This window comes from Amia ocellicauda, chromosome 7, assembly GCF_036373705.1.
Source record: "Amia ocellicauda isolate fAmiCal2 chromosome 7, fAmiCal2.hap1, whole genome shotgun sequence".
NCBI classification, from domain to species: domain Eukaryota; kingdom Metazoa; phylum Chordata; class Actinopteri; order Amiiformes; family Amiidae; genus Amia; species Amia ocellicauda.
In genome coordinates this window covers 17,708,842-17,732,620 of record NC_089856.1, presented here as the reverse complement: position 1 = coordinate 17,732,620, position 23,779 = coordinate 17,708,842, and the positions used below count along the sequence as shown (strand labels likewise).

At 43.8% G+C, this 23,779-nt stretch overlaps 1 protein-coding gene and 1 pseudogene across 1 annotated transcript in view; one reads left to right on the top strand and one right to left on the bottom strand.

Moving 5' to 3' along the window:
- The window catches only part of pax10 (paired box 10), a 103,048-nt gene that overhangs the window by 16,583 nt on the left and 62,686 nt on the right, over window positions 1–23,779 (top strand). The gene's annotated exons all lie outside the window — the stretch shown is intronic.
- LOC136753841 (uncharacterized) lies at window positions 12,863–15,358 on the bottom strand (annotated as a pseudogene).

Sequence of the window (23,779 nt, the reverse complement as noted above, 5' to 3'; positions counted from 1 at the left end):
AGCGAGACAAACCGAAAGTGAAACTAAAACATAGAATTAAAAGTAATTCACAGAACACGAAAATACAAGTTATTAAAATAAATATATGAATATGAATACTGGTAGAACAGCAATGACGTTGCTTAATCTGAAGTGGTGGGTTATTGCTTTAATTTGAAAGTAATTTCAAACGGAGATCACAACGAGTGCATGACTTCCTGTTTATATCATGTTAACAATGCAACACGGGGGGCACGACTTTGAGCTCTGCTCTCTCTCAGTGAAATTGTAATTTACAGTAACATATGTTATGCCCCGCTCATTATTGCTTTAAGATGATTGGTGTGGGGGAAGTGTCTGGTGCACTACGTTTGATGGAAGAGATGTCACCGGACCTATAAAGCCTCCAATGGAAGTTTCAAGAGAAGCTCCCTCTAAAACGCTTTGTTTGTTTGTTTTTGTTTTTTCGGCTTCCCTGGCAGGTCGGTGAGTAATGTAACCCTTTATGTTATTTATGTGTTTCTTTTTCCGCCCTGCCATAGCTTAGGTCATCTTGTTAGTTAGAGGGAATGCCTTTATATTTTGTTATCCTGATGTATGTTGTGTAATAAAATGTGTAGTGATCTACCCTTTTTGATTGTTAGAGGCGACTCTGCTTTCATCTGTTTTGTGGTTTTGTTTATGTTTACGAAGCGTGCGGCTCTGCGTTCTTTCTGGTGAGCGCTTTTGTGGTGGTAACATAAAATGGGGGCTCGTCCGGGAGCTTTTTGCTCCGATTGATTGGTGGGAGTGGTGTTGCTACTTTGTGTCTTGCACGCTTCTTTTTCCTTTTTATTATTATTATTAATAATAATAATAATAATTATTATTATATATATATATATATATATATATATATATTAGCTGCTATTTCGGATTAGAGTTAAGAGTCGCTTATTGTAGTTTTGTGCTGTATTATTAGCGTTTTATTTTTGTTGTTTATTGACAATTTTCCCATCCCTACCAGTCGTAAAGATTTAAGGAGGTTTTTAGGGATGGTAGGGTACTATAATAGGGCCTTTTGTAACAATTTCTCTGACGTTGCTGATCTTTTAAATGCTAAGGTACATTTTGTTTGGACCCAGAGGTGTTAGCAGGCTTTTGAGGGGGCTAAGGCTCTTTTAATAAATGCATCAGTTCTGGCTGTGCCAGATTTTTCCAAGCCTTTTAAACTGACAGTGATGCTGGTGCTGGAACTGTTTTGCTTCAAGATGACCCATGTGGGGTTAAGCATCCTGTCTGCTTCTTTTCTAATAAGTTTTATAAGCATCAGATAAATTACTAGGTTATAGAAAAAGAAGCTCTCACTCTGTTTTTTGCTATTAAGCATTTTGAAATCTATTTGAGTGGGTGTAGTTCTATCTTGATTTATACTGATCATAATCCTTTAATTTTTTTGCAAAGACTTGGCCATACCAACCAAAGACTGCTGCGGTGGAGTCTCTTACAAAAATTTCCTCTGGTTGTGTGGCACATTAAAGGGCATGATAGGGCATCAGCAAGGATGTTTTCTCGTGCCTGAAAATGTGATGTTATGAGTTGTTGTTGCTTATTTCTTTGGCTGTTTTATAATGAGACTTGGACATGTTTTGTCCTGGACTGTTATTTTTGCTGCTCCGTTTGGAACTTAAAATGGTGCCCAGACTGTTCCTATTGCACCTACCCTGCTGCGGTTCTGTTTTTTTTGGTCAGGAGGAAGACCTCCTGATGTGTCTTGTTCTAATGGATAATTTGTGTAATGGATAATTTAATTGCTGGCTCTATAAAGTAGAGTTGAAAGGATGAACATAAGACATGTACTGTGTGAGCTACAGATGAAAATACGGACATACTCGGTCAGGGGCTTAATATTAATAATTGGAGCTTTTTCCCCCTTAATGAAAAACATAGCTTTAACAAGCTGGAATTATAAATAACATACACCGGTAATTAATGTGACAACCAAATTAAACATCAAGTAAGCAACTAAATAAGGTTTAGAAGGTAACTATGATTTTAAAAGCTGCAGCAGTTTTAAGCTGCATAAAGCTTGTTTTTGTTTCCTTGTTCGTTTGATTGTTTTTTATAACAAGTACACAAACTAGTGAGGGATTATTTCAGCTGTAGAGAAACCGTGAAGAAAAGCAAGAGAAAACGAAAGTGAAACTAAGACATAGGATTAAATGTGATTCATAAGAAACATGAATACACGTTTTATAAAAGAAATACATGAAAATGGACAGTGGTACAAGAGCAATAGCATTGCAGGCCTGTAGCGGTGGTTTATTGCTTTCAAATTAAAGTAATTTCAAACTGAGATCACAACGAGTGCATGACTTCCTGTTTATATAATGTTAACCATGCAACAGGATCGTTACTCACCCCTCCCTCAGTCAATAGTCACTGCTCCTCCTCACGCCTCAGTGCTCCGACGTCAAGTCTCCTGCTCAGGTATCAGGCGTCAGGCATCAGGTGTCGGGTATCGGGCGTCAGGTGTCAGGTCTGCTCCTCATGCCTCACTGCTGTTTTTTTTTTTTTTTTGTAATGTTACAAAATCCCAGCTCCCAGCTGATCCAGTCAATCTTCATTTACATAAGATGCGGGTCTTAGACGTGCAGTTGGGTCACTGGGAATCATTGATACAATATTTTGGTTTTTACCTTTCTTAATTAATACAAACTCATCTTTACGCAATTAAATGTGCTGTGTTTATGTAACAACCTTGTGATCCGTTTAAATTACTGTATTGATCATGCATTTAAATATTTTTAAGAATATGGGATGGAAATCCAAGACTATCCTGTAAAGACAAATAGGAATTGCTCATTTAACAGAAATAACGTTATATGTCAACTTATGTATACGTGTATTTTATTAAAGCATGAAATTGACCCCAGAAAAACTTATAAGCAAAATTCAAAAACTCACCAAATTGTGTTAAAATATGTCACTTATGACAGCAAATATCTTCAGAACTATAGCCTAATAATTCTGGTTGTTAAAGGCGAGTTGCCCCAGTGAAAAACATGGGTGCTGTGGGCCAATGAAAAAAAACGTATGCGTCGCTTCAGACAAGTATAACTGGAATGCAGTTCGCACATGAAACTCAGCACCTATGTCTGTATCTGTGCATCTCTCTGTATCTGTGCATTGAACATAAAACCTGAAACATTAAGTTTGTGAGGTACACGGTTACGCCACAATGAATTGTGAAATGCTACAGAAATCTTCTTCTCCAAGACCAAATGGCACATGCATATAGCACTTCACACACATGCATACCTTATGCCGAACTATTATGCTTGTTCATCAGAAGTTGCTCGGGCGCATGTTTTGTCCACCATGTAGCATTCTCTGATTGAAGCTTTGGTGCCTTCGTATCCATGCCACTTATTCCAACTGTGACACAAATTGGCATGCATGACTAGTACAGAGAACTACCAAGGTTGTTAAAGGTGAGTTGCCCCAGTGAAAAACATGGGTACTGTGGACAATGAAAAAAACGTGTGTGCCACTTCAGACAAGTATCACATTACCTCTACACTGGAATGCAATACGCACATGAAACTCTGCACATATGTTTAAGTTTATACCTTGAACATACAACTAGAAAATGAAGTTTGAGGGGTACACAGTTAAGCCGTAATGTTGGATGTAACATGAATCCGCGTGGGAATATGAAAACGGCTACTACTCCGGAACTCTAAAGCCCAGTGCCCTGAAACTTCGCATGTGTTACATAGATAATGCTATCTATCAAATGTGCAAGAGGCATGTGACTGCATGCAAAAACATGGCAGCCACAAGCAAATGACTGTGCATGTATGCAAAATGCGCGTATTGATAAATGCATGAACTTTAACCCCAGAAAAACGTATAAGCAAAATTCAAATAACTAGTTATTTTTATTATTTTTCCATCGTTTTTTTGAAAAGCCTATGAAAACTAAACCGCTTGACAAAAAGTCCTGAAACTTCATACAGTGTTAGATGGCTATGTAGTGCTTTGCCATATGCAATATAGAGGCCATATGTCACATGGTCTGGTGGCCATAGTGGCTTAAGTGACAAATTTCGGACAAACTACAAAAATCTTCTTCTCCAAAACCGCAAAGGGACAGATGTGAAACTTGGTGTGTGAAGTTATGTTATCGCCTATATTCAGATTTGTTCAAGACAAGTCGATAAGTCACATGGTTTGGCAGCCATATTGGATTGGCCAAGAATCTTCAAAGATCTCCTTCTCCTAAACGGTTGGTCCGATTGATATGAAATCTTGTACACATGATCTTGGATAGCTCCTCTATCAGATTTGTTCAAGGCAAGTTGATTGAAAAAACAGGATGGCTGCCATGAGCCAATCAAATTTCAGATATAGTCAAGTTCGAAAGAAATGCATATGGTGCAGTATGGAACTATGTTAGAACATATTGGACTGTTTAATACTTGACAGGATTGATCCTATAAGCAATATAGTGGTCACAGGTCATTATTATTATTATTATTATTATTATTATTAATAATAATAATAATATTATTATTATTATACTGATTTTTTCTTCTCTTCCACCAGAATATGTTCAAATGTTTATAACTTTTGAACCGATGTCTAAAAAGTCACCAAACTTGGCATGGATGTAGGGGCCTACGGTATGGTCCCTCAATTGCAAAATGGCGGCATAATGTCACATGGTTTGGTAGCCATCTTGTTTTGTAGTCCAAACAAAAAATTACAGTTCTCAAACATTGTTTTATCAGGAACGGTAAAGAGTTGAGCTATGAGACTTACGGTACATAGTGCGCTTATGTTAGTACTTGATTTTTCTATTTCCAAAAATGTCATATGGTTTGGCAACCATCTTGGATTATGCTGAAAACACTTCACCCCCGATTTCTCATAAACCCTTAAACTGGCTGATGTGTGCTTTGGTATACAGTATCTTTGGACTGTGTTCTACGCTTAATATTAATAATTGGAGATATTTGCCCCTTGATGAGAAACCTTGAATTTACAAGCCGTAATTATATATAATCAATGTGACAACTGCGAATTGAAAAGCTGCAGCAGTTCTAAGCTACACAAGTTTTTAGATTGATGTACACAAACGAGACTTGTAGAATAAAGTGTTTACTCATTTATTATGATACCAGAGCTATTTATATTATTACAAATTTAATTAAAAATTATATATTTAAATCAAATCAGGGTAGTTGACTTTTTGAGATTAATACTGGCTTGTACATTAACATATTTGACACAAGAGGGGGAACTTAATCAAGAAAACTCTGCCGATTTTGTCCAAATTTGCCTTCATCTGATTTATATTATTAGGTTCTGAAACCATACATTTCTTGAGTGGAATCACCTGGAAGCCTCAATAGTTGCCTGCAAGGAATAGATTTTATTATTATTAGTATTATAATTTTTCTTCCCTTATTTATACAAACAATACATATTATACAGTGATACACAGCTGTGTAGAGCAATGCCATATGTAATATGGAAGCCATATGTCACATGGGCTGGTGGCCAGATTGGTTTAAGAGACACATTTTGGACAATTTTCAAACGTCTTCTTCTCTGAAACTGCAGGTAAAATGATGTGGAATTTTGTACACATGCCATTGGCTAGATCCTCCATCAGATTTGTTAAAGGCAATATGATTGGTGAAACGAGATGTTTGCCATGAGCTAATCAAATTTCAGCAATGTTTACATTGCATAAGGTGTCATAAAAAGCAGTTTTGAAGTACATTATAGTGTCATAGAATGAGTGGTACTGTGTAGATGTGTACTTGGCCCCCTGCATTGCTACTTGCAGCTATATATTATTATTATTATTATTATTATTATTATTATTATTATTATTATTATTATTAGGCCTATTATTACTAGACTACAATCGATATGTGTAGGCATGTTACCATTCAAAACATGTTGTTTGTTATAATTCATATTTCCCACCTTATGTTGTAAGGAAAACCACATATAACATACTCCAGGCTGTCTTGTCTTTAGAAGTATTTTTAATACCTACGAAAACAACAAAGACAACAGAATGATAGTAACTTGAGCTGCTGAAGGATGTTTCCTAGTCTGCAGAATTGAATACTGGTTCCTCAGAGATCCAATCATTTTCTTCTCCTTACTGTCAAAGCCCACCTACTAATAGATCATTTTCGGTATAGAATTTGATTTAGTTTGCAGCAACTTTAAGTTTGCAGACCCTTTTTGTTAGTTTGCAGCAACTTTTTTTATGTTGCAGAGACTTTTTTAAGTTTGATGGTGTTTTGTTTTAATTGTAAAGTCAGAGCCACCGTACTAGAGTCATAAAAGTGGTTGTGTATGCATTCAGATAGAAACTAGTTGACCATTTATAATCTGCTTTAAAGTCCTAAGTTGATTTTACTGCTTCACCTGTGTGTGTGACAGTTGTGAAAAGCTGCCAGGAATTTAGACCATAAACTAATTCAGAATGTGGCCAGAAATATGGTTCTGTTCCACCAATATTGGTTGAGCCAATGATCATTAGAATGAACACACAATCATTGTCAGTCAGACACAGGTGAAAGTCACACTGATTAGTCATCTATGTAATCAGTTAACACCATCAGAATCGAGGGATAATTCCTCTAGAGTATCTTCTCTCTCAAACACTCTCACTCATCAGGCAATACCCAAGGTTACACAATTGTGCAATATGTAATTCCTTTGTTAAATGTTAATATACCAGAAGGCAACTAGTTACAATAAATGCATCAAGTACAACTATAAAACTTGCATTGAGTTACTGCCCTCAACAAATATTCACCTGGTGTACTGCACATTGCATTTACATGCTGGTTCATATGTAAATATTCATCCCAATATGTATTACTGGAGTTTTAGATAATGTAAACAGTTTTCCTTCACACTTCCCCAGTGGTCATCATCTCCAGAATACTAACCCTGTCTCCCACATTCCCCATCAGCAAGAAACTAACAAGACTAGCTTGTTAGTTTCTGCACTGCATCTCTAAGCTTTATTCCTGGTTCTTGATATCCTGTTTATTGACCCTCGCTTGCCTTCCCGTGTTGTGCTTCCTGGATTTCCCTTTACGGTCTTGTATACTCAGTCGACTGACCTTCTGCTTTGTGACCCCAGCCAGGTCTCTTGCCTTGCCTTTATTGAACCGTTTGCCCATTCCTAAACCAAGCCTGTTCCAACCAAGTCTCTTCCTGCACCTGAGTTCTATACGTCACTGGCTCTCTGTGTAGTCAATGTCATATTCTGTTCAGAATGAGGAAAGTCTGCACCAGGGTCGATTCTAGGATTTTGGAAATGTAGGGGGCCACAAGGGCCATAAGCCATGCTGGGGGAATCCACTGGTCATGGTCCACATTCGAACCAATGACATAGGAAAATGTAGGGCAGAGGTTGTGCAAGAAAAATGTAAAGAGTTAGGAACAAAACTAAAGAGCAGAACCTCCACGGTAGTTTTCTCTGAAATACTTCTGGTACCACGTGCCAGGCCAGCGAGACATGCTGAGATTAGAGCTTTTAACACGTGGTTGAAATCTTGGTGTAGGGAAAAGGGTTTTAGGTTTATGGAGCATTGGTCTTTCTTCTGGGATAGTTGGGACCTATACAAACCGGACAGTCTACATCTAAACAGAAGGGGGCTAATGCATTTGGGAGAGGGTATGTGCAGAGGAATTGAGAATCTATTAAACTAGGGACCAGGGGGGCAGGGAGCTCTGACAATGGGACATGTTCCACTAAGGAAAGAAAACCAAGGGAAACTGCTAGTAGGGAAGTCCTGAAATGTTTGCACCTCAATGCCAGGAGTATAAGGAACAAGATGTTAGACCTAGAAGCCACAGTGCTGGCATGTGACTATGATGTTGTAGGAGTGACGGAAACATGGCTTACAGAAAATGATGGGGATGAATACAAGTTGGAAGGATACACACAGTTTAAGAGAGACAGGCAAAATTGAAGAGGGGGTGGGGTAGCATTATATGTGAAAAATGACATTGAGGCAGAAGAACTCAAATTAGAGAATCTTTGTGGGTGAAACTTTTGAACAAGAGATCTGGAGGATTAGTGGTAGGAGTGTGTTACAGGCCACCCAACTCAGATATTCAGCAAGATGTTGCATTGTACAATGTAATCAGGACTGCATGTAGCAAGGATGTGGCTGTTATAATGGGGGACTTCAATTTCCCAAACATAGACTGGGAAAGCCCAGTTGGGACTACAGAAGCAGAAATTGAAATGGTTGACATGGTAAATCATTGCTTTCTAACTCAATTTGTCAGGGAACCAACCAGGGAGAATTCATGCATTGACTTGATATTTTCAAATGACCAAGATAGAGTCAGAGGGACACTAGTTAGACAACCAATGGCAAACTGTGATCACAATATGGTTAGATTTGAGGAATTCTTTAAAAAAACAAGGAACAAGTCTAAAACAATGGTCTACAATTTTAGAAAAGCTAATCTTGAAGGTGTGAGGCAGCACTTATAAGACGTAGACTGGAGCACACTGGATGCAGATTCAGTTGAAAATGGATGGTTATAATTTAAGAATATACCACTTGAGGCTCAGGAGAAATTTGTACCAAAACTTAGCAAATTGAGGACCAAAAAACATTGGCCAAAATGGCTTAATAGAAGTATGCAAAAAAATCTTAAGGGATCAGAAAAGCAAAGAGGGATATCAAAAGAAACATAGCTTATGGAGCTAAAGCTAATACAGAGAGCTTTTTTCAATACTACAACAGCAAGAGGTCAATAAAGGAGGAAGTGAAACAGATAAAGGGCAAAAATCTTGGAAAATGAACAAGATGTGGCAAATGTTCTAAATGAGTATTTCACAGAGGTTTTTACAAAAGAAAAAACATAACATGCCATCAGTCCAGTCAAACCCTAAGAGAGATTTCCAACTGTACTTAAAGAAATTATGGAAATTACTTATAGGCTGCTAACACAAATATTCCAAATGACACTTGTAGCGTAAGGTACACTTATAAATTTCAGTTAAATAAGTGAATTTAAGTATCACCTTATCAAGAATCCTAGAATCTCGTAGAACTCAATTTCTGCAATAATTGGACGCAGACACCAATTCCAAAGATATAAATTCTCAAATGTATTAAAAACAAAGATAAAATGAAGCCCTACAATAGTTATTCAAAAAGGCAAACACTAATTAAAATTCACTCAAGATCAACAAATCAATGACAAACCACTTCCATGACCAAATCAAAGAACATGGAATCACACATGATAACACACAAATCGTTAAACAAAATTACAAACACATTGACTACAATACCGGTTAGTAAGACGAAGGTGAGTCTCATTAGTATTATTAGTCAGACATCAAATAAACTATGCAGGTTAGTTTTTATGTCAAATAACTTCTCATATCAGTCTCATTTACGTATGAGTGCCGAGAAAGATTCTATAATTTCTTGTTACCACAATTCTCCCTAATTGATTACTGTTCAATGATTAAGGATAGGCAGGGCCACCTATAATCTAGTGTCTATTAACGTGTGTCAATTTCAGACTAAACCGGAATGAGAAGATATTTCTAGGCATTGACAGATTGTATTTCTAAAATTGTCAAACAAAACAGTTTAATGCAGCACTCATTTATATTTAAGAAAATACTAAATGATATTACACATTCTAAAGTTTATGACTCACAGAATAACATTTCTCATTGATTTCTCAAACGTTCTTTAAAATAACTTCTCACCTGCATCACTTGTAAAATGTTGGAAAAAATTATTAGACAAAAAATAGAGCATCTTAATGAAAACCTTATTCTTAGAGATTCTTAGAGCTGTAGATCACGTGAAAGCATATGATATGATTATACTTAGATTTTCAAAAAGCTTATTATAAGTTTCCACACTAACAACTGATCCTCAAATTGGAAGCTGTAGGCATTCAGGGTAATGTAAGTAGATGGATATGAACTGGTCGATGTATAGGAAACAGAGGGTTTCGATAAGAGGACTTGCTTCTAAGTGGAGTGAGGTTGTTAGTGGAGTTCCACAGGGATCAGTACTAGGGCCTTTGCTTTTTCTAATCTATATTAATGATCTGGACTCTGGGATAGTTAGCAAATTTGACAAATTTGAAGATTATACTAAAATAGGTGGCTCATCAGATACAATCTCGGCAGCACAGGTTATTTAAAAGGACTTAGATAATATTCAGTTGTGGGCCGACACCTGGCAGATAAAATTCAATGTGGACAAGTGCAAGGCAATACATGCAGGTAACAAAAATGTCCACTATAATTACACTATGGGAGGAATAGAACTAGATGAAGTAATGCATGAGAAAGACCTAGGAGTCTATGTGGACTCTTCACTTTCTCCATCCAAACAATGTGGGGAAGCAATGAAAATGACAAACAGAATGTTTAAAACAGAATTTAAAACAAGTTAGACCTCTAGTTAGTTCTCATCTGGAATACTGTGTACAGTTCTGGGCACCACACTTCAAGAAAGATATCGCTGCTCTAGAGGCAGTTCCGAGGAGAGCAACCAGACTTATTCCAGGTCTGAAGGGAATGTCCTACTTGGAGAGACTGAGGGAACTGAACCTTTTCACCCTAGAACAGGAGACTACGTGGGGACTTGATCCAAGTCTTCAAAATCATGAAAGGCATAGACCACATCAAACCAGAGGAGCTTTTCCAGATCAGCAGGGACACACGCACCCAGGGATACAAATGGAAATTGGGCTTCAAGGCATTCAAAACCGAAAACAGGAGACACTTCTTTACACAGAGAGTAGTCACAATCTGGAACAAACTCCACAGCAATGTGGTAGAAGCTGAAAATTTGGGAACATTTAAAAATAGACTGGATAGTATCCTTGGATTACTCAGTTATTAATGGACACCAAACGAGCATGATGGGTCAAATGGCCTCCTCACATTTGTAAACTTATGTTCTTATGATTATTACAGAGGGGCCAACATCTGCTATGGGGGTCCAGGAGCAAGCTCCCCCAGGTAGATTTGTTCTTTAAAATTGCTTTTAAGAAGCCCCTTTTAACCCATTAGATTACTGCTCCACTGATTATTAGTTATGGTAACCCTAGCTAGATCTGGTTCCCTTTCAAATTGAAAGACAGCCATTACTGAATGGGAAGAGCCTTCTGACCGCTAATCAATGAAGCTTGTACCAAAGCCACCTAATGGCCCTGCTGGCAGAAAGGAAGACCCACCCCATCGTCTGTGAAAAGCCTCTTCCTGCCAGCTGCAGCCTGCCATTTCTTCTTCACTGCCATGGTGAGAGCTGCTTAGAGAACTGCACTTCCGCATTTACTAAGCAGGAGAAGTGTGCTCCCTGTCTCCTCGGAGTTGAGGTGAGTAATACAGTAGGGAGTCTTGTGTGTAGAGCTGGCAGCTGCCCCTCTCCGAGATCTACTATATTGTAATCACCTTTTCTGTATCACCATTTTAGGGCATGTGACCGAAAGTTCCTGAGGCTTCCATAGGAGAACCGTGGGTGATTCCAGAAAACCTCTCAACATTGACCACCTCAATGTCGACCACCTGGACTTCGACAACTTCTTGAAGCTTGACAGAGCCTTTCAATGCTCAACATTGACCGAATATTTGACGTTGACATGCCCGAAATTGACCATGCCCCCGACGCCGTCAAAATGCCCATGGGATCACCTGAGAGGAGCGAGGAGCACAGGGAAGCACTCCTGCAAAGCTTGGCAATGAATCCAAAAGGGGCATTTCACCAATACAGATGGTGTCGGGCAAAACTGCCATCTGATGACAGGCATGATCAGTGCGTCAGATGCCTGGGCACTGACCATGCACAGCCGGCTCTTCGGGGTGAAGGGGACTGTGGTGGGGCAGCCGGGAATGAAGGCTCAGAGACAGACCGCAGGTAACAAAAACAAGACTTTTATTAAATAAACACCAAGTAAACGGGCACGAAGGCCAACCAGACAAAACAAAACAAACAAAAGACACAGGATGGTCAAAAGATTAATTGTAGTAAAACAAAACATCCAACAAAACAAAAAGTACACAAAAAACCCACTTGCTTGCTCCCATACCACACTCTCAGCCCCTAATGAGAGGCTGAGGCCTCCTTATAAAGCAGGTGGCTGGGGTTGATTGATTAATTAAGGTCAATCACCCCAACCACCTACAGTCCATGAGCAGGCAGGGACAGGAAATTAACCCCCTCCCTCCCACAGGGGCTGCAAGTTTTGTGTTGCTTTTACCTCAGCCACTAGGCACAGTAGGGCAGGGAACACCTCCCCAGCCTCCTCCAGGGAGTCTGCAAGCAGCAGAGGAAGCCACAGCACATGGACCAGGCAGAGACAGCTTGCCCAAGGCCAGAGAGATGACCCACTATCACCACCTCCCCCACCACTGCTAGCACAGGAGGAGGGTTAGGCCGTAGCATGTCCCTGGATCCATCTCCCGCAAAACGGACACGCTCAAATGGGGCTTGGGAAAGTGCGTCCAGCACTACATCAAGGCGCCATGCGGGCAGTGAAAGGGTTCGAGGAGGCCGTAACCATCGAGCTCCCTTCAGAAACTGCACAGCCAGAAAATGAGACCCAGGAGGTTCGCCATCAATCCGAACATGACATGTCGAGATGGCCGGCAGATACACTTTGAGCGTGGACGGGGACTTGCCCTGGTCCAACAGCTCTTGTAGAAATTGCAATATGACCCCGGTGGGGCAATTAATTGGGTCTTGACCACCGTCTTGGCACCAGGTGCTAAACTTCCGCCAGCGGTAGGAATACTGCGACCTCGTAGAGGGAGCTCTCGCCGACTGAATAAGGGCTACTACCACATCTGACAGACCCCAGGCAATCAATCGCTCCCACTCAGGAGCCAGGGCCAGAGCTGGAGGAGGCCCGGATTGGGGTGCCAAAGCGTGCCCTGCACCTGGGACAACAAGTCTGCTCTAACTGGGAGCTGCCAAGGCTCTCCGTGGAGGAGGGCGATCAGGTCCGCGAACCAGAATCTGGTCACCGCGGGGCTATCAGCAGAACTGTCGCTCTTTCTCTCCTGACCTTCTCCAGGACCACCGGGAGAAGGGGGAACGGTGGGAACGCGTAAAGGAGACAGCGCGGCCACTTGTGAGCTAGCATGTCGATCCCTAGGGTTCCTGAGCGGTCTTGGACAGAGAACCATAGTGGGCAGTGTGTGGACTCTGCCGAGGCAAAGAGATCCACGTCCGCCCTGCTGAACCGGCTCCACAGTTGTTGTACAACAAGCGGGTGGAGGCGCCATTCCGAGACCGGGGGGCCTCCCCGAGAGAGGAGGTCCGCCGCCGCGTTGGACGGGCCTGGGAGGTGAACTGCTCTGATGGAGCGGAACCGTGGTTGCGCCCACAGAAGCAGACAGCGTGCTAGACAGTACAGTCTGCGCGACCGGAGACCTCCTTGCCTGTTGATATAGGCAACCACCGCTGTGTTGTCTGTCCGGACCAGCACGTGTCTGTCCCGCAGGACTGGCAGGAAATGAGACAGTCCAAGGAGTACTGCTTGTAACTCCAGGATGTTGATATGGAGGGCCCGTGCTGGCTCCGTCCACCTGCCTCGGACTCCACATCCGTCGCAGACTGCTCCCCAACCCTGCTTGGAGGCGTCTGTTGTCATGACTGCTCGGTGGTAAACTGGGACCAGGGGCACACCGAGGGTCAAATTGTGAGGGCTCCACCACCAACGGAGCGCCTTCCAGCACGCCGGAGTGACTGTGACTCGGCATGCTCGATCGCGGCGAGGGTGCATCCTGAGAGACCTGATCCACCACTGCAACGGCCTCAACTGGAGGAGGCCGAGGGGGAGGGTCTGTGATGCAGCCGCTAGGAGGCCCAGCAGCCTCTGGCAAAGGGACACCCTGACACGAGCTCTCAGTCGGAAGAGGGAGAGACACGTGTGTATTGAGGCAACTCTCTCTGGCGCCAGCGTGGCGAGCATGGCAACGGAATCGAGGTGCAGTCCGAGGAACTGTGCCTGCTGAGTTGGCGTCAGGCGGCTCTTCTCTCGATTGACCCGAAGGCCCAATTCGGAGAGGCGGCCTAAAATCAGGTCCGTGTGAATCCGAACCTGCTCCCTCGAGTGAGAACAAACCAGTCAGTCGTCTAGATAATTGAGGACGCGGACCCCCTGCCAACACAAGGGGGATAGCATGACGTCCATGCACTTGGAAAAAGTGCGTGGCGCTAGCGACAGGCCGAAGGGGAGAACAGCATACTCGAACGCTCGGCCCTCGAAGGCGAAGCGGAGAAACTTCCTGTGCGCCTGCGCAATGGGGATGTGAAAGTAAGCATCTTTCAGATCCACCGTGGTGAACCAGTCGCCGGGCTTGATGGCCTGGGACATGGTGCGCAGGTTGAGCATCTTGAAGTGCAGCACCTTGAGGTGGCGGTTCAGGCGCCTCAGATCCAAGATGGGGCGGAAACCGCCATCTTTCTTGGGCACAAGGAAGTATGGGGAATAAAATCCCTCGTGCTGCCCAGGTGGGGGTACTTCGCGGATTGCTCGCTTCTCTAGGAGAGCGGCGATTTCGACGTGAAGTGCCGCACACTGCAACGGGTCCCTCGCTCGCATCCACACCACGCCCTGGAAGGGGGGTGGACGTGTTTGAAATTGCAGGGAGTAGCCAACTGATATAATTTGGAGCACCCAAGAGTCTTGGTTGCAGTGTTGCCAATTGGAGAGTTGCTGGGGGGTGTAAAGGTGGGCCAGAGGCTGCTGGAACGCCTCAGGGACAGGGCTCGGGTGGTGGAGGAGGCGGGGTTGGACCGGGTCCCCTCCTACCACAAGCTGCCCTGGGCTGCCGGGGGCCAGGGCGACGAGCCTGGGGGGGCGCCTGCCTGCCAGTGAGACGCTGGCGGAGATCGGCATGTGGGCGGGGCTGTGACCTAGGTTGTGATCCGGCCTGTGGCCTGGGCTGTGGCCTGGGAGCTGCGGTCGGGGGGCCTCCCCGCCGGCGAGCTGCCGCAGACGGCCTGCATTGCTGAGCCTGAGGTGCCACCGGGTACACTCGGGCCAGCTGCAGGGAATGCTCCCTCTCCTGGAGGGTGCGCGAGAGCATCTCCTCCACAGAGGGGCCAAAAGTAAAGCCCGGCGAAATAGGGGCGTCCATGAGGCGAGTCCTGTCTGCCTCAGGGACCCGCCGTGCCTGAGACAGCCAAAGCTGGCGGCGCACCACCACAATGGCTGCCAAGGATCGCCCTGTCGCCCTTGCCCCCTGGCGCATCACTGTGACCAGCTGATTCGCCGCCGCCGCTATCTCCGAGATAATTAACCCGGGGAAAATCCACCAAGCCCGCTTCTGCCGCACCCTGGGTCCTGGCATAAGCCTCCCCTCTCCTGGCTAGGGCAGGGGCTGTTGCCGGATGATCCCAGGTGGCCCTCAGCTCATCAAGGAGGTCAGGCAGCAGCGGGAGGGCTCGTGTGGGCCGCTGACGGCGGGGCAGGTTCAGAGGGCCAGGGGAGCTGAAGAGACTCCACAGCCCTCTGAATAACTGCCCAGAACTCCCTGTCCTGTCCCGTGGGAGCAGGAGGGGTGTCCACGCTCAACGGAGGAGGAGGGGTGGAAGCGACCAGCTCCTCCTCCATGAGCTCCGCCTCAAGTTCTGAGCCTGACCTCCTTCGCCGATGACGTGGTGGAGAGGAAGCCAGTGAAGACTCGGAAGAGGGGGAGGGAGCCCGAGGGCGTCGCTCCACCGCTCTCTTCCTTGTCATTCACGTGCACACGCGTGGGGGGCGCGCGTGGCTGGGCGGGGGCAAGAGGAGCTCATCACCGAGCGCTGTGCGCACACGCGCGTGCACAGGGAAACGTGCAGCAGAGGCACCGATCAGTGTTTGCACACAACAACTGGAACGCCTCTGCAACAAGTGGAGCGCCTAGCGGGCCCGCCGCTGTAAGTGCATCTCCACCCGGCAACGTTTATATACACGGGGGAGCTGCGACACCAACAACACGCAACCTTGCTGTTGCCGGACTGAACACTGTGTATAGCCAACACCAGGTGCTGGAATACAAGCACCGCGTAGGCCCATAGGCTTAACCACACCGTGTGTGCCGGGGTTTTCGGGGACACCAGGTGACGCACAGTCCGGGGTCGGCGGGGCCGAGGGTAGTAGACCACCAGCCGTAGCGGGATCTAAAACCGAGGCACGCACGCACACACCGGGAGGGCTAGCAGTGCTCGTTCTCGGCGAACTGCGGGCTGTAGTGCGGGCGCAAGCCGTCGGAGGTGCACCTCACGCGGGCGAGATCTCTTACGACACACCGCGGCTCCGGCCGGGCAGCCGGGCCACGGATTTTACTGCCGCTGCTAGCGCTCCTGCTGTGGAGGAAAAAGCCCTGTGGACAAAAAACCAACACTGCAAGCAGTCGGAATATATATAGCACTATATAACCACGACTATTATTTTTAAAAGGCTCTTCTTGTGAACGAAACTGAAACCGAAAGCGCAGCCGGACCTCCGGTGCGCGGACGGGACAGAATCGGGATTAGCTATCAATAATAACTAAACACACACAAGACAGAGACGATGTGTAGCGAAAACGGTGGTGAACAACACTGAAGTGAGCCAGCCAGCCGAAATACGCAGTTTGAATGTTTATTACAAACAGAGACACAGAGAGCTTACGTTCCTGAGTCAAGCGAAGAGGCAAAAGAGAGACGAACCTGCGCTGACATCACGTTTTATAGAACAGGAAGTGGGAAGGGACCTGTTCTGAATGACGAGCGCAGGGGCCAATGGCAGCTTTGATAGAGTGATGTTTCGATCGGGTTCCCGCGGAAGTGCGCACAAACCCCTCCCCCTTGGGCAGTGCTTCCAACTTGAAAGATAATCAAATACAAAGTAGAAAAATGGAATCTGACACAAAAAATAAAACACCTTACCTGTCAAAAACAAATCATAGATGCTGAGTCTGTTTACAGTACTATGATAGCCACTGACAGTGTCCTCTGTGCAAGAATAAAACACCACGGCAGTGTGCTGGCTGGGATGAGTTACTGCATTAACATAGACAGGAGCTGTTTTAAAGAATAGCATGTGTCTATGTAATGCCTAAAGTGACAATATTCAAAAGCCAGATGTTTGGAATTCTGTTTCCCTGTTTAGTATTCTTTTTTACTTGTATATAGTTATTCCGGTTGTTGGTAGTCTAAAAAAAGGCTGTGAATTCTGTTCTGGAGGTCAGATTTAAGTTTTATTTTTTACAGAAGTTCATAAGACTTTGAAGTTTCACTGTTCAGTTTCAAAAGTCTGCCTGGAGAACACAAAAAAAAGTGTTATATTGACAATAAATTCATTTTTTTTCTTATAAGCGTTTTTGTTTTTCTTCACTTTCTTGATTTCTGTACTTTGGTGGGGCAAACACAATTATTTGTTATTTTCTGAATCTACAGTTTGTGCTGATTGTTTCCATATAAGTTACTTGCCTTTAGTCCTTGTAGTTACAGAGTTAGAAGTAAAAATATGACAACAGTAAAATCAGGCGAAAATTCAGAGGTCAGCCAAGGCCAAGTAGACGAACTAAAAATATGCGGACTTCTAGCAGTCCAGGAGACAGCCCACGCCACTGGCCTTACCCTCAGCACACCTAGTGCAAGCAGTGGACCAGAGAGGTCAGAAAACCCCTATAACCACAGGCTGGCAGCGCCCCACAGGGGGCAACTGCAACAAACTCTCTGGCTGGAGGCCCAAGGGGAGAGGTGAAACATGCACCTCCACCTGCCAAGTCACAGGGGTATCATCCCTGAAGGAGCATGGTCGCCATCCCCAAACCCAACCACAACGAACAGACACACGGGACTCGACCAATGGCAAGCCTGCACCCAGGACTCCTGGGTGTGAATGACGATGACTCAAGGATACACCCTCCAATTCCACTCTGGCCCTCCCCCCTTCAGGGGAGTGCTGACCACTACTGTCGGATGCCTGGAAAGGGCAAAAGACCTGTCAATGGAAATTGCAGCAATGAGGGAGAAAGGAGAGATATGACTAGTGGACAGAGAGGAGGCTACTCGGGATATGTCCTAATGCCAAAGAAGGATGGAGGCTTCAGACCCATTCTCAGACTCATGACAATGCGTCCCCTACAAAGCTGGGTAAATGCCTACAAGCTGCACCCAGCAAGACACAGACACTGCCAACAGCATGCTAGAGGGCACTGGCCTGGTGGCAGGACTATAGCAATTTACACCTCGGATCCCCCCTCGGCCGCAGCCACAGAAGGAAAGTCATCACCACAGACACCTCCAGAGCCGGTTGGGGAACTGTCTGGAGTGCAAGGGATGTGGAGCCTCCTCTGGCCAGCCGCTCACATCAATGCACAGGAGCTACAAGCAGTGTCACTGGCACTGCACCACTTTCAGCACATCCCGTCATACTACCATGTTTTGTTTGAACAGACAACATGATAGTGGTAGCCTACATCAACCACCAGGGGGGCCCACGCTCACCCAGACTGCATTGTGCAGCATGCAATCTTCTCTTGTGGGCCCAAGAGCATCGCCACTCAATAAAGGCAATACACCTGACAGGGTGTCCGCTGCTGTATTCGGCACACCTTTCTCGGGGAGGGACAAATAGCTCATAGTGGAGGCTGAAACCTCAAGCTGTGGAGCACATCTGGGAGAAGCAGGGATGAGCTGGAGTCGACCTCTTTGCTACTCAGCAAATGACTCAGTGCCCACTGTGGTATTCCCTGGAAGCAGAAGGGGGTCCCCTGGGGGTGGACATCTTCACTCACCCTTGGCACTAGGAACTGCTGTACACCTTCCCCCCACTACTGCTTCTTCCACTGACACTGGAGAGGATTCGCCAGGAAGGAGCTCATGTACTCCTGATCGCCCCCCAGTGGCAGAGACAATTATGGTTCGCAACCCTGATGCAGATGCTCACTGCAGAACCCTGGCAGCTTCAGCTACACAAGGACTTAGTCAAGTGGACGGACTTCTGTGGCACTCCAACCCAGCGCAGATGCAGCTGTGGGTTTGGCCCCTGAAAGGTGCAGGTAAATGTCAATGGGACTGCCAAGCAACTTCGTGGAGATGCTACAATCGTCCAGAGCCCCCTCTACCAGGGCTCAATATACTTATAAGTGGTCTGCCTTCCAAAACTGTTGCCTAGCCAGACATGTGGATCTGGTGTTGTGCCCCATGTCAGCAATTTTGTGCTTCCTACAGCAGCTGCTTGATGGAAGGAAGTCTGCATCCACGATAAGATTGCCATGATAAGATTGACAATGTCTGCCCAGGAGCCCACTTCCTGGTGAACCAATTCCTGAAGGATACAAGATGATTGAGACCACAAGTAAAAGACAATTCCAGCCTGGGACTTCTATAAGGACTCAGCAGAGCTCCATTGCTCTCGCTCAAGGAGGCACATTCTGTCCTGTCAGAGCCCTGAAGTGCTACATAGAAAGAACTTCACAGTATCGCAGATCTGACCAGCTGTTTGTCTGCTACGGTTCTACCACCAGAGGGCGGGCTGTTTCTAAACAATGACTGGCACACTGGATGGTGGACACCATCCGTCTCACCTATGATACTGCTAATGTTCCCATGCCTGATCACATCTCAGTGCACTCTACAAGGGGACAGGCCATGACATGGGCTCTTTCATGGTGCCTCACTTGAAGACTTGTGTAATGCTGCAGCCTGGTCTAGTCATCAGACATTCACAAGATTCTACCACATCAATGTAGTGGATCGGCTGCGCCCTACACTTGGCACTCAGATACTACAAGCGGCTTGCCCTCAGGTGCCATGAGGCGTTGTTGTGCTTGCTATAATGGAATTGGGGCTGAATTCTGGTGTCGGGACTCATGACAGCTCTGGTATAGCCTTCCCATTCGGTAATGGCTGTCTTTCGATTTGAAAGGGAATGATATGTTATTACCATAACCCTGGCTCCCTGAAAAAGAAAGACAGCCATTACCAGGGGTCACTCGGCAAGACGATCCTTATGATGAAGAAATGGCAGGCTGCAACTAGCAGGAATGGACTTTTCAAAGATGCCATGGGTGGGTCTTCCTTCCTGTCAGCAGGGCCTCTATTGGGTGGCTTTGGTACAAGCTTCACTGATTGGCGGTCAGAAGGCTCTTCCCATTCGGTAATGGCTGTCTTTCATTTTCAGGGAACCGGAGTTATGGTAATAATTGTTATCTCATCTGAACTTTCAATAAAGAGGACACTCTAAAAGGTGGGGGTGGCAGTGGGGGGCTGGAGGTGTATATAACCCTGGATAAGGGCATCTGCCAAGAAATAAAAATAATAATAATAATAATAATATTAACAGCATTATGACCTCAACAAAATATTTAAATGCAAACAATGCAATGCATTAATGTCTGAACAATCATGACTTTTCGCTGCCATGTCAATTCTTCCCTTTAACTCACATTCTCCCTTCACATCTCAACCTAACTTTTCCTTTTGTAAATTGATAACGCCCCCCAAAGAATAAAACCTTCCTGATTGGTTGTTGAAGTCTTTACAGATGTCAGTAATTTATTAACAACCAATAGTTGTTCAAAAAAGCTTGACATAAGCAAACACTATCACCTTACACATAATTCATTTATTCATTGTATTGCTGCCGGAGCAGAAGGCTTAAACACGCACGTCGGGAACTGTAGTTCAGTGTTAGAAAAAGGAAGAGCAAGGCAAGTCCCGGACATAGTTAGATATTTTAAAAATCCGTCCAGATGGAGATTAAAGGGCCGAAAAAGAGGGATCGAAAGAGAGACCGAATTGTCTTGTAAAAACTGGATGCATGTTAAACCTAAGCTAGTGTAGTTTATGGGTCACTAAATGTAAAATAGTGCACACTTTTTTTCAAGTGTCTTTTTTTACACATTTAACTTTCCCACATTTAGTAAATACTTAAGCTGTTTTTCCCACATTTATAAATATTTTGTTTATTTAAATAAATACTTAAATGCTAAATCTCATTTGATTATATATTTAACTAAATCCTAAATCTCTGACAAAATAAATATATAGTTTTTAAATAAATATTTAGTCTAAATATAAATGTTAAATGTAAATGTAAAATATAAATATAAATGTTAAATGTAAAAGTTAAATCTAAATGTTAAATATAAATATAAATATAAATATAAATGTTAAATATAAATATAAATGTTAAATGTGGAGTTTGCAAAATAAATATATAGCTAACATGCAAATACAGTCCCACCCCTCTGGTGCCGGTCAGCCTCTCACAGCAGTGGGCGGGGCTTCAGTAACCCATGTAATGGGAGCTGTTTCAGTGCATCGACGGGACATCAAATTGTCTGATTGTGTTTCCGTGATGTGGTCAGTGGAGCCAGATGTATTGTGGGATACTTATGTATAAAACACTTATTGTATGAAAGATCATGAGATTCAGACAAGTTTAATTTAGAATGCATCATAAGATATGCATTTATGAAGTTTCAACATGTTTTTAATTTCCCCAAAGTTCATTTCATAACAGAAAAACTGGGCTTTGTGAGCTGCGCTAGCTAAGCACTGATGAAGCTGAAACATTTCCTGCTTTTTCTCTTGCGCCTTTAAGACCTGATTCTACAAAGAAATAAATGTCTGACTTTGTTTCCTTTCAGTGCTGTGTGCGGACAGGATCTCTTTTCTTAATAACAGAACAAATTATACATCGCACTCGCTATCACTGCAGTACACTACCACCATTTAAGGGATCACGCCACACCCCCACTGCTGTGAGAGGCTGACTGACAAGAGGGGCGGGGCTTAATTTGCATGTTAGCTATATATTTATTTTGCAAACTCCACATTTAACATTTATATTTAACATTTATATTTAACATAAATATTTAGTCTAAATTTAAATATATATTTAAAAACTATATATTTCTTATGTGAACAGGATTTAGTTAAATATTTAATCAAACAATAAATATTTATTTTTCAAAAATAAAGATTTAGCATTCATTTAAGTATTTATTTAGATAAACAAAATCTAGGGGGGGCACTCAGGTTAGGGTTGGCAGTGCTCCGGGTTTGCTGGCTCTAGAGATTCAGCTCCAGCTCCGGTGCAGCTCAACACTGCTGCATCAGCTGCTTTTAACCAGCTCCGGAGCCACAAAAAACAATGCAAACTATGATGCAATCACTATTTATAACATTTCATTTTTTACTTCTTTTATGTAAATAACTGTTTAACAAAAACAAAATATTAATAACAAACATATGTTTAACCATTCAAACATGAAAAAATAGAAGATTGTAAAGATGTCTGTGGCATATTAGGGTTCCCAGCCAGCCAGTAGTTTAGTGGACTGTACGGTATTTGTACACTACATGGCCAACAGTATGTGGACACCCCTTCTAATTAGTGTATATGGCATGTGGGAAACTCTGAGACCAAGTAGAGGAAAATTCCATGGTCTGATGAGACCAAAATAGAGCTTTTTGGCCTCAACGCTAAGCACGACATTTGGTGCAAGCCTAACACCACACATCATCCTGAGAACACCATCCCTACCGTGAAGCATGCTGGTGGCAGCATTACGCAAAATGGATGCAGCAAAGTACAGAGAAATCCAGTAAAAAAACCTGCTGAAGTCTGCAAGAGACCTGGGACTTGGGAGAAGATTAATCTTCCAGCAGGGCAATAACCCCAAACACAGCCAAAGCCACACTGGAGTGGGTTAAAAGTGAAAAGGTCAGTGTCCTGGAGTGGCCCAGTCAAAGCCTAGACCTCAATCCAGTTGAGAATATGTGGAAAGAGTTGAACATTGCTGTTCACCAACTTGATGGAGCTTGAGGAATTTTGCAAAGATTAATTGGCAAACATTGCTGTGTCCAGATGTGCAAAGCTGGTAGAGACTTATACACATAGACTCATGGCTGTAATTGCTGCCAAATGTGCCTCTACCAAATATTGACTGAAGGGGTGATTACTTATTCATTCAATTATTTTCTCTTCTGTATTTGTAATTAATTTAGAAAAAAATGCAGATCGTATTTTTCACTTTGACAAATTTTCGGTGTTGATCAGTGGCAAAAACTCCTGATTAAATCCATTCTGATTTCATGTTGTAACGCAATGAAATGTGGAAAAGTCCAAGGGGGGTGAATACTTTTGAAAGACACTGTATACAACTGTCAGCAATGGGTGTGGCTGAAATAGCCAAATCCACTAATTAGAAGGGGTGTCCACATATTGTTGGCTTTGTAGTATAAAAATACCGGACAGGCCAGAAAAATACTGGTCGGCTTGCAACCCTAATTGCCACAGACATTACAATGTTCTACTTTTTCATGTTTGAATGGCTAAACAGATGTTTGTCATTAATATTTTGGTTTTGTTCAACTGTACATAAAAGACGTAAAAAGGAAACATTATAAATAATAGCTGGAGCTGGTTAAAAGCAGCCAGAGCTGGAGCAGCAGTGTGGAGCTGAACCAGAGCTGCTCCGGAGCTGAAGCTGGGGCTGCTGGAGCCGGCCTGGAACTGGAGCAGGGGGTCTCTATCATATAAGTAAGTATAAAAATATGTTCCACAATATGTTTTTAGCACACTAGGAATATTTAATTAAGTATATGGATATGTGCGGTATATAGGTAACATATATATATACGCCTAAAATGCATGCATTTACTATACACTCACCTAAAGGATTATTAGGAACACCATACTAATACTGTGTTTGACCCCCTTTCACCTTCAGAACTGCCTTAATTCTACGTGGCATTGATTCAACAAGGTGCTGAAAGCATTCTTTAGA